Source organism: Arachis hypogaea, chromosome 16 (genome assembly GCF_003086295.3).
Source record: "Arachis hypogaea cultivar Tifrunner chromosome 16, arahy.Tifrunner.gnm2.J5K5, whole genome shotgun sequence".
Lineage (NCBI taxonomy): Eukaryota > Viridiplantae > Streptophyta > Magnoliopsida > Fabales > Fabaceae > Arachis > Arachis hypogaea.
The window spans coordinates 119,175,145-119,185,435 of NC_092051.1; the positions used below are offsets into that span (position 1 = coordinate 119,175,145).

The window sequence follows — 10,291 nt, forward strand, 5'->3', positions numbered from 1 at the left end:
AGAAAATCTGACAGAAATTTTCGAAAAAGAAGAAGATATGGCCGAAAATAATAACAATGCAAGGAAGGTACTTGGTGACTTTACTGCATCAAATTCCAATTTACATGGAAGAAGCATCTCAATCCCTACCATTGGAGCAATCAATTTTGAGCTTAAACCTCAATTAGTTTCTTTGATGCAATAGAACTGCAAGTTTTATGGACTTCCATCTGAAGATCCTTTTCAGTTCTTGACTGAATTCTTGCAGATCTATGATACTGTTAAGACCAATGGGGTTGATCCTGAGGTCTACAGGCTTATGCTTTTCCCGTTTGCTGTAAGAGACAGAGCTAGAGTATGGTTGGACTTTCAACCTAAAGATAGTCTGAACTCTTGGGATAAGCTGGTCACGGCTTTCTTAGCCAAGTTCTTTCCTCCTCAAAAGCTTAGTAAGCTTAGAGTAGATGTTCAAACCTTCAGACAGAAAGAAGGTGAATCCCTCTATGAAGCTTGGGAGAGATATAAGCAACTGACCAAAAAGTGTCCTTCTGACATGCTTTCAGAATGGACCATTCTGGATATATTCTATGATGGTCTGTTTGAGCTATCAAAGATGTCACTGGACCATTCTGCAGGTGGATCCATTCACCTAAAGAAAACGCCTGCAGAAGCTCAAGAACTCATTGACATGGTTGCAAATAACCAGTTCATGTACACTTCTGAAAGGAATCCTGTGAATAATGGGACGCCTATGAGGAAAGGAGTTCTTGAAATTGATACTCTAAATGCCATATTGGCTCAGAATAAAATATTGACTCAGCAAGTCAATATGATCTTTCAGAGTCTGAATGGATTGAAGGAATCATCCAACAGTACTAAAGAGGCATCTTCTGAAGAAGAAGCTTATGATCCTGAGAACCCTGCAATAGCAGAGGTGAATTACATGGGTGAACCCTATGAAAACACCTATAATCTCTCATGGAGAAATCATCCAAATTTCTCATAGAGGGATTAACAAAAGCCTCAACAAGGCTTTAATAATGGTGGAAGAAACAGGTTTAACAATAGCAAGCCTTTTCCACCATCCACTCAGCAACAGACAGAGAATTTTGAGCAGAATCTATCTAACTTAGCAAATATAGTCTCTGATCTATCTAAGACCACTTTAAGTTTCATGAATGAAACAAGGTCCTCCATTAGAAATTTGGAGGCACAAGTGGGCCAGCTGAGTAAAAGAGTCACTGAAATCCCCCCTAGTAGTCTCCCAAGCAATACAGAAGAGAATCCAAAGAGAGAGTGCAAGGCCATTGATTTAATCACCATGGCCGAACCTACAAGGGAGGGAGAGGACGTGAATCCCAGTAAGGAAGACCTCCTGGGACGTCCAGTGATCAATAAGGAGTTTCCCTCTGAGGAACCAAAGGAATCTGAGACTCATCTAGAGACTATAGAGATTCCATTGAACCTCCTTATGCCATTCATGAGCTCTGATGAGTATTCTTCTTCTGAAGAGAATGAAGATGTCACTAAAGAGCAAGTTGCCCAGTACCTTGGTGCAATCATGAAGCTGAATGCCAAATTATTTGGTAATGAGACTTGGGAAGATGAACCTCTCTTGCTCACCAATGAACTGAGTGATCTGGATCAACTGAGATTGCCTCAGAAGAAACAGGATCCTGGAAAGTTCTTAATACCTTGTACCATAGGCACCATGACCTTTGAGAAGGCTCTATGTGACCTTGGGTTAGGGATAAACCTCATGCCCCTCTCTGTAATGGAGAAACTGGAAATCTTTGAGGTGCAAGCTGCCAGAATCTCATTAGAGATGGCAGACAACTCAAGAAAACAGGCTTATGGACTAGTAGAGAACGTGTTAGTAAAGGTTGAAGGCCTTTTCATCCCTGCTGAGTTCATAATCCTAGACACTGGGAAGGATGAGGATGAATCCATCATCCTTGGAAGACCCTTCCTAGCCACAGCAAGAGCTGTGATTGATGTGGACAGAGGAGAGTTGGTCCTTCAACTGAATGAGGACTACCTTGTGTTTAAAACTCAAGGATCTCCTTCTGTAACCATGGAGAGGAAGCATGAAAAGCTTCTCTCACTACAGAGTCAATCAAAGCCCCCACAGTCAAACTCTAAGTTTGGTGTTGGGAGGTTCCAACCTTGCTCTGATTATCTGTGAGGCTCCATGGGAGCTCACTGTCAAGCTATTGACATTAAAGAAGCGCTTGTTGGGAGGCAACCCAATGTTATTTAATCATATCTATTTTATTTTCTCTTTGTTATTTCATGTTTTATTACGTTGATGATCATGTGGAGTCACAAAAACTACTGAAAAATCAAAAATAGAATGAAAAACAGCATTGAAAACAACACACCCTGGAGGAAGGGCTTACTGGCGTTTAAACGCCAGTAAGGAGCATCTGGCTGGCGTTTAACGCCAGAACAGAGCATGAAACTGGCGTTAAATGCCAGAAACAAGTAGCAGTCTGGCGTTTAAATGTCAGGATTGCACCCAGAGGAAAGCTGGTGTTAAACGCCAGAAACAAGCATCAGACTGGCGTTTAACGCCAGAAACATGCAGCATACTGGCGTTCAACGCCAGAAACATGCTATAGACTGGCGTTTAATGCCAGGATTGCATATATAGGGCGTTTTACACGTCTAAAAGGTGCAGGGATGAGAAATCCTCAAACACCTCAGGATCTGTGGACCCACAGGATTCCCTTAGGATCTGTGGACCCCACAGGATCCCCACCTACTTCTTCTCTCCTCTTCACACCTTTCTATAACTCTCTTCCCCAAATACCCCTCACCAATCAACTCAATCACTCTTTCCCATCACCTCTTCACCAATCACATCCATCCTCTCTTCCCCAAAAACTCCACCTACCTTTAAATTCAAAATAATTTCCGTCCTAAACCCAACCCTAAATGGCCGAACCCTAAACCCCTCCCCACTCCTATATAAAACCCTCATTCCCTCTTCATTTTCACACAACAAAACCTTCTCTTCTTCCCCTTGGCCGACACCATTTCTCTCCCCCTCTCCTCTATTTTTCTTCTTCTACTTCTTTCTTTCTTCTTTTGCTCGGGGACGAGCAAACATTTTAAGTTTGATGTGGTAAAAGCATTGCTTTTTGTTTTTCCATAACCATTTATGGCACCTAAGGCCAGAGAAACCTCTAGAAAAAGGAAAGGGAAGGCAATTGCTTCCACCTCTGAGTCATGGGAGATGGAGAGATTCATCTCAAAGGTCCATCAAGACCACTTCTATGAAGTTGTGGCCAAGAAAAAAGTGATACCTGAGGTTCTTTTCAAGCTCAAAAGGAATGATTATCCGGAGATCCGACTTGAGATTCAAAGAAGAGGTTGGGAAGTTCTCACCAACCCATTCAACAAGTCGGGATCCTAATGGTTCAAGAGTTCTATGCAAATGCATGGATCACAAGGAACCATGATCAAAGTGTGAATCCAAATCCAAAGCATTGGCTTACTATGGTTCGGGAAAAATAGTTAGATTTCAGTCCGGAAAATGTAAGGCTGGCGTTCAACTTGCCAATGATGGAAGAAAACGCATGCCCCTACACAAGAAGGGTCAACTTTGATCAAAGGTTGGACCAAGTCCTCATAGACATATGTGAGGAAGGAGCTCAATGGAAAATTGACTCAAGAGGCAAGCCGGTTCAACTAAGAAGGCATGACCTCAAACCAGTGGCTAGGGGATGGTTAGAGTTCATTCAACGCACAATCATTCCTACTAGCAACCAGTCTGAAGTTACTATAGACCGGGCCATCATGATCCATAGTGTCATGATTGGAGAAAAGGTGGAAGTTCATGAGATTATACCTCAAGAACTCTACAAGGTGGCTGACAAGTCCTCCACTTGGGCAAGGTTGGTCTTTCCTCACCTCATATGCCACCTCTGTAATTCGGCTGGAATTGACATAGAGGGAGATATCCTCATTGAAGAGGATAAGCCCATCACTAAGAAAAGGATGGAGCAAATAAGAGATCATGGACCTCAACATGAGCATGAGGAGATTCCTCACCATGAAATCCCTGAGATGCCTCAGGGGATGCACTTTCCTCCTGATGAGCGGATAATTTATACGCTTTTTGACATTGTTTTTAGTATGTTTTTAGTAAGATCTAGTTACTTTTAGGGATGTTTTTATTAAATTTTATGTTAAATTCACATTTCTGGACTTTACTATGAGTTTGTGTGTTTTTCTGTGATTTCAAGTATTTTCTGGCTGAAATTGAGGGACTTGAGCAAAAATCAGATTCAGAGGTTGAAGAAGGACTGCTGATGCTGTTGGATTCTGACCTCCCTGCACTCAAAGTGGATTTTCTGGAGCTACAGAACTCGAAATGGCGCGCTTCTAATTGCGTTGGAAAGTAGACATCCAGAGCTTTCCAGCAATATATAATAGTCCATACTTTGGCCAAAAAAAGACGATGTAAACTGGCGTTCAACGCCAGCCTTCTACCCAAACCTGGCGTCCAGCGCCAGAAAAGGAGCCAAAACCAGAGTTGAACGCCCAAACTGGCACAAAAACTGGCGTTCAACTCCAAGAAGGACCTCTACACGTGCAACACTCAGGCTCAGCCCAAACACACACCAAGTGGGCCCAGGAAGTGGATTTATGCATCAATTACTTACTCATGTAAACCCTAGTAGCTAGTTTATTATAAATAGGACCTTTTACTATTGTATTAGGCATCTTTGGATTACCTTATGATCCTTTGATCACGTTTTAGGGGGCTGGCCATCTCGGCCATGCCTGGACCTCTCACTTATGTATTTTCAACGGTAGAGTTTCTACACTCCATATAGTAAGGTGTGGAGCTCTGCTGTTCCTCAAAGATTAATGCAAAGTACTACTGTTTTCTATTCAATTCTTCTTATTTCTCTTCTAAGATATCCATTCGCACCCAAGAACGTGATAAAGGTGATGATTATGTGTGACGCTCATCATCCTTCTCCCTTATGAACGCGTGCCTGACAAACACTTCTGTTCTACATGAATTAAGCCAGAATGAATATCTCTTGGATCTCCTAACCAGAATCTTCGTGGCGTAAGCTAGAATGATGGCGGCATTCAAGAGAATCCGGAAAGTCTAAACCCTGTCTGTGGTATTCCGAGTAGGATTCAATGATTGAATGACTGTGACGAGCTCCTAACTCGCGATTGCAGGGCGTTAGTGACAGACGCAAAAGGATAGTAAATCCTATTCCAGCATGATCGAGAACCGACAGATGAATAGCCATGCCGTGACAGGGTGCGTGAGCATATTATTCACTGAGAGGATAAGATGAAGCCATTGGCAAGGGTGATGCTTCCAGACGATTAGCCGTGCCGTGACAGGGCATTGGATCATTTTCCCGTGAGATGACCGAAAGTAGCCATTGACAGTGGTGATGTATCACATAAAGCCAGCCATGGAAAGGAGTAAGACTGACTGGGTGAAGATAGCAGGAAAGCAGAGGTTCAGAGGAACGAAAAGCATCTCCATTCGCTTATCTGAAATTCCTACCAATGATTTACATAAGTATCCCTATCCCTATTTTATTATATAATATTCGAAAACACCATTATCACTTTATATCTGCCTGACTGAGATTTACAAGGTGACCATAGCTTGCTTCATACCAACAATCTCCGTGGGATTCGACCCTTACTCACGTAAGGTATTACTTGGATGACCCAGTGCACTTGCTGGTTAGTTGTATCGAAGTTGTGACCAATTTATGAATGTGTAATCATGATTACGCGTACCAAGTAGCTCACGTGCCAGGTATTGTTCGAGCCTGGACATCACAATTTCGTGCACCAAGTTTTTGGCGCCGTTGCCGGGGATTGTTTGAGTTTTCGGCAAGCTTTTGGTCCGGTAACATCAGTGCCAAGTTTGATCCGGCAACAGCACCAAGTTTTTGGCGCCGTTGCCGGGGATTGTTTGAGTTTGGACAACTGACGGCTCATCTTGTTGCTCAGATTAGGTAATTTTCTTTTCGTTTTGTTTTCAAAAATCTTTCAAAAATATTTTCAAAAATCTCTCATCTGTTTTTGAAAAAAATAAAAATGTTTTCAAAAATTTTATTCAAGATTTTTAAGAATGAATTCTAGTGTTTCATGAAGTATGCGAAGCCTGGCTGGCTGTAAAGCCATGTCTAAATTCTTTTGGACTGAGGCTTCCAAACCATCAGAGGTAAGTTACATACTTGATAAATGATGAGCAGCAATTTGTTATCAAGAGCAATATACTCTGGTGTTAAATGCTGAAGCTTGGCTGGCCATTGGCCATGTCTAGTGTTTTGGACTGGAGCTTTCTTTGAAAGCTTGGCTGGCTAGTGAGCCATGTCTAATTCCTGGACTGAAGCTTTAGACAAAGAATGCAAGATTCCTGGAATTCATATTAAAAATTTTGGAATCCTTATTTTCCTTCTTCTATTAATTTTCGAAAAATCCAAAAAAAAATAGAAAATAAAAAAAATCAAAAATATTTTTGTGTTTCTTGTTTGAGTCTTGAGTCATGTTATAAGTTTGGTGTCAATTGCATATGCATCTTGCATTTTTTCGAAAATATCATGCATTCATAGTGTTCTTCATGATCTTCAAGTTGTTCTTGGTAAGTCTTCTTGTTTGATCTTGATGATTTTTTGTTGTGTGTCTTTTCATGTTTATCATATGCATTCTTGAATTCTTAGTGCGTAAGCATTAAAGAATTCTAAGTTTGGTGTCTTGCATGTTTTCTTTGCATTAAAAATTTTTCAAAATTGTGTCTATGATGTTCATCTTGACATTCATAGTGTTCTTGGTGTTCATCTTGACATTCATAGCATTCTTGCATGCATTCATTGTTTTGATCTAAAAATTTCATGCATTGCATAATTTTCATGTTTTTCATAAAAATTCAAAAAAAAAATATCTTCCTCTTTTCTCTCATCAAATTCGAAAATTTGAGTTGACTTTTTCAAAAATTTTTAGAATCAAATTGTTTCTCATGAGTCAAATCAAATTTTCAATTTGAAAATCTTATCTTTTTCAAAATCTTTTTCAAAAATCAAATCTTTTTCAAAATTCTTAGTTATTTTCGAAAATTCCAAAAATAATTTTCAAAAATCTTTTTCTTATTTTATATCATAATTTTTGAAAATAACAATAACAATTAATGTTTTAATTCAAAAATTTCAAGTTTGTTACTTGCTTGTTAAGAAAGATTCAAACTTTAAGTTCTAGAATCATATCTTGTGATTTCTTGTGAATCAAGTCATTAATTGAGATTTTAAAAATCAAATCTTTTTCAAAAACTAATTCCTATCATATCTTTTCAAAAATATCTTCTTATCTTATCTTTTTCAAAAATATCTTTTCAAAATATCTTTTCTAACTTCCTAACTTCTTATCTTTTCAAAATTGGTTTTCAAAATTTGTTTCAACTGACTAACTAACTTTTTGTTTGTTTCTTAACTTTTTCAAAACTACCTAACTAACTCTCTCTCTCATTTTCGAAAATATCTTCCCCCTTTTTCAAAATTTCTTTTTGATTTATTAATTATTTTAATTTTTAATTTTTAAATCTTAATTTTCGAAAAAAAATACTAATAATTTTCAAAAACCAATTTTCAAAAATCACTAACTCCTTTTCAAAATTAATTTTCGAAAATTCCCTCCTTCTCTCTCATCTTATTTTATTTATTTATTCATCTACTAACATCTCTTCCTCACATCATCACCAAATTCGAACCCCCTCCTCTATCTGTGTTCGAATTTCTTCTTCTTTTCTTCTACTAACAATAAGGATCATCTTTACTGTGACATAGATGATTCCTCTTCTTTTCTTTTTCTCTCCTCTTTCTTATGAGCAGGGACAGAGAAAAAGGAATTCTTGTTGAAGCTGATCCAGAACCTGAAAGGACTCTAAAGAGAAAATTAAGAGAAGCTAAATTACAACAATCCAGAGACAACTTGATTGAAAATTTCGAACAAGTAAAGGAGATGGCAGCCGAACCCAACAACAATGCAAGGAGAATGCTTGGTGACTTTACTGCACCTAATTCCAATTTACATGGAAGAAGCATCTCCATTCCTGCCATTGGAGCAAACAACATTGAGCTGAAACCTAAATTAGTTTCTCTGATGCAGCAGAACTGCAAGTTTCATGGACTTCCATCTGAAGATCCTTTTCAGTTCTTAACTGAATTCTTGCAGATATGTGATACTGTTAAGACTAATGGAGTAGATCCTGAAGTCTACAGGCTCATGCTTTTCCCTTTTGCTGTAAGAGACAGAGCTAGATTATGGTTGGATTCTCAACCCAAAGACAGCCTGAACTCTTGGGATAAGCTGGTCACGGCTTTCTTAGCCAAGTACTTTCCTCCTCAAAAGTTGAGCAAGCTTAGAGCTGATGTTCAAACCTTCAGACAGAAAGAAGGTGAATCCCTCTATGAAGCTTGGGAAAGATACAAACAGTTGACCAAAAAGTGTCCTTCTGACATGCTTTCAGAATGGACCATCCTGGATATATTCTATGATGGTTTATCTGAGCTATCAAAGATGTCACTGGATACTTCTGTAGGTGGATCCATTCACCTAAAGAAAACGCCTGCAGAAGCTCAAGAACTCATTGACATGGTTGCTAATAACCAGTTCATGTACACTTCTGAAAGGAATCCTGTGAGTAATGGGACGCCTATGAAGAAGGGAGTTCTTGAAGTTGATACTCTGAATGCCATATTGGCTCAGAATAAAATATTGACTCAGCAAGTCAATATGATCTCTCAGAGTCTGCATGGAATGCAAGTTGCATCCAACAGTACTCAAGAGGCATCTTCTGAAGAAGAAGCTTATGATCCTGAAAACCCTGCAATAGCAGAGGTAAATTACTTAGGTGAACCTTATGGAAACACCTATAACTCAACATGGAGAAATCATCCAAATTTCTCATGGAAGGATCAAAAGCCTCAACAAGGCTTTAATAATGGTGGAAGAAACAGGTTTAACAATAATAAACCTTTTCCATCATCCACTCAGCAACAGACAGAGAACTCTGAACAAAATGCTTCTAATTTAGCAAATCTAGTCTCTGATCTATCTAAGACCACTGTGAGTTTCATGAATGAAACCAGGTCTTCCATTAGAAATTTGGAAGCACAAGTGGGCCAGCTGAGTAAAAGGATCACTGAAATCCCTCCCAGTACTCTCCCAAGCAATACAGAAGAGAACCCAAAAGGAGAGTGCAAGGTCATTGACATAAGCAAAATGGCCGAACCCAATGAGGGAGAGGAGGACGTGAATCCCAAGGAGGAAGACCTCCTGGGACGTCCAGTGATCAATGAGGAGCTTCCCTCTGGGGAACAAAAGGACTCTGAGGCTCATCTAGAGACCATAGAGATTCTATTGAACCTCCTTATGCCCTTTATGAGCTCTGATGAGTATTCCTCTTCTGAAGAGAATGAGGATGTTACTGAAGAGCAAGCTGCCAAGTTCCTTGGTGCAATCATGAAGCTGAATGCCAAATTATTTGGCATTGATACTTGGGAAGTTGAGCCTCTCTTGTTCATCAATGAACTAAGTGATCTGGATCAACTGACATTGCCTCAGAAGAGACAGGATCCTGGAAAGTTCATAATACCCTGTACCATAGGCACTATGATCTTTAAGGCTCTATGTGAACTTGGTTTAGGAATAAACCTCATGCCCCTCTCTGTAATAGAGAAACTGGGAATCTATGGGGTGCAAGCTGCTAAAATCTCATTAGAGATGGCAGACAGTTCAAGAAAACAGGCTTATGGACAAGTAGAGGACGTGTTAGTAAAGGTTGAAGGCCTTTACATCCCTGCTGATTTCATAGTCCTGGATACTGGAAAGGAAGAGGATGAATCCATTATCCTAGGAAGACCTTTCCTAGCCACAGCAAGAGCTGTGATTGATGTGGACAGAGGAGAATTAATCCTTCAATTAAATAAGGACAACCTTGTGTTTACAACTCAAGGGTCTCTCTCTGCATCCATGGAGAGGAAGCAGAAAAAGCTTCTCTCAAAGCAGAGTCAAACAGAGCTCCCACAGTCAAACTCTAAGTTTGGTGTTGGGAGGCCACAACCAAACTCTAAGTTTGGTGTTGAACTCCCATATCCAAACTCTAAGTTTGGTGTTGGAGAGTCTCAACAAAGCTCTGCACATCTGTGAGGCTCCATGAGAGCCCACTGTCAAGCTACTGACATTAAAGAAGCACTTGTTGGGAGGCAACCCAATGTTTATTTATCTAACTATATTTTTCTTAGTTATATGTCTTTGTAGGTTC

General features: G+C 39.7%; 2 non-coding genes across 2 annotated transcripts; both read right to left on the reverse strand.

Moving 5' to 3' along the window:
• Positions 1-430: 430 nt before the first annotated feature.
• On the reverse strand, positions 431-538 carry LOC112761056 (small nucleolar RNA R71). Its single transcript, XR_003181465.1, has one exon. It is a non-coding gene; the product is annotated as a small nucleolar RNA R71 (small nucleolar RNA).
• Positions 539-8,382: 7,844 nt separating this feature from the next.
• LOC112761026 (small nucleolar RNA R71) lies at positions 8,383-8,490 on the reverse strand. Its single transcript, XR_003181435.1, has one exon. It is a non-coding gene; the product is annotated as a small nucleolar RNA R71 (small nucleolar RNA).
• Between the last annotated feature and the right edge of the window lie 1,801 nt (positions 8,491-10,291).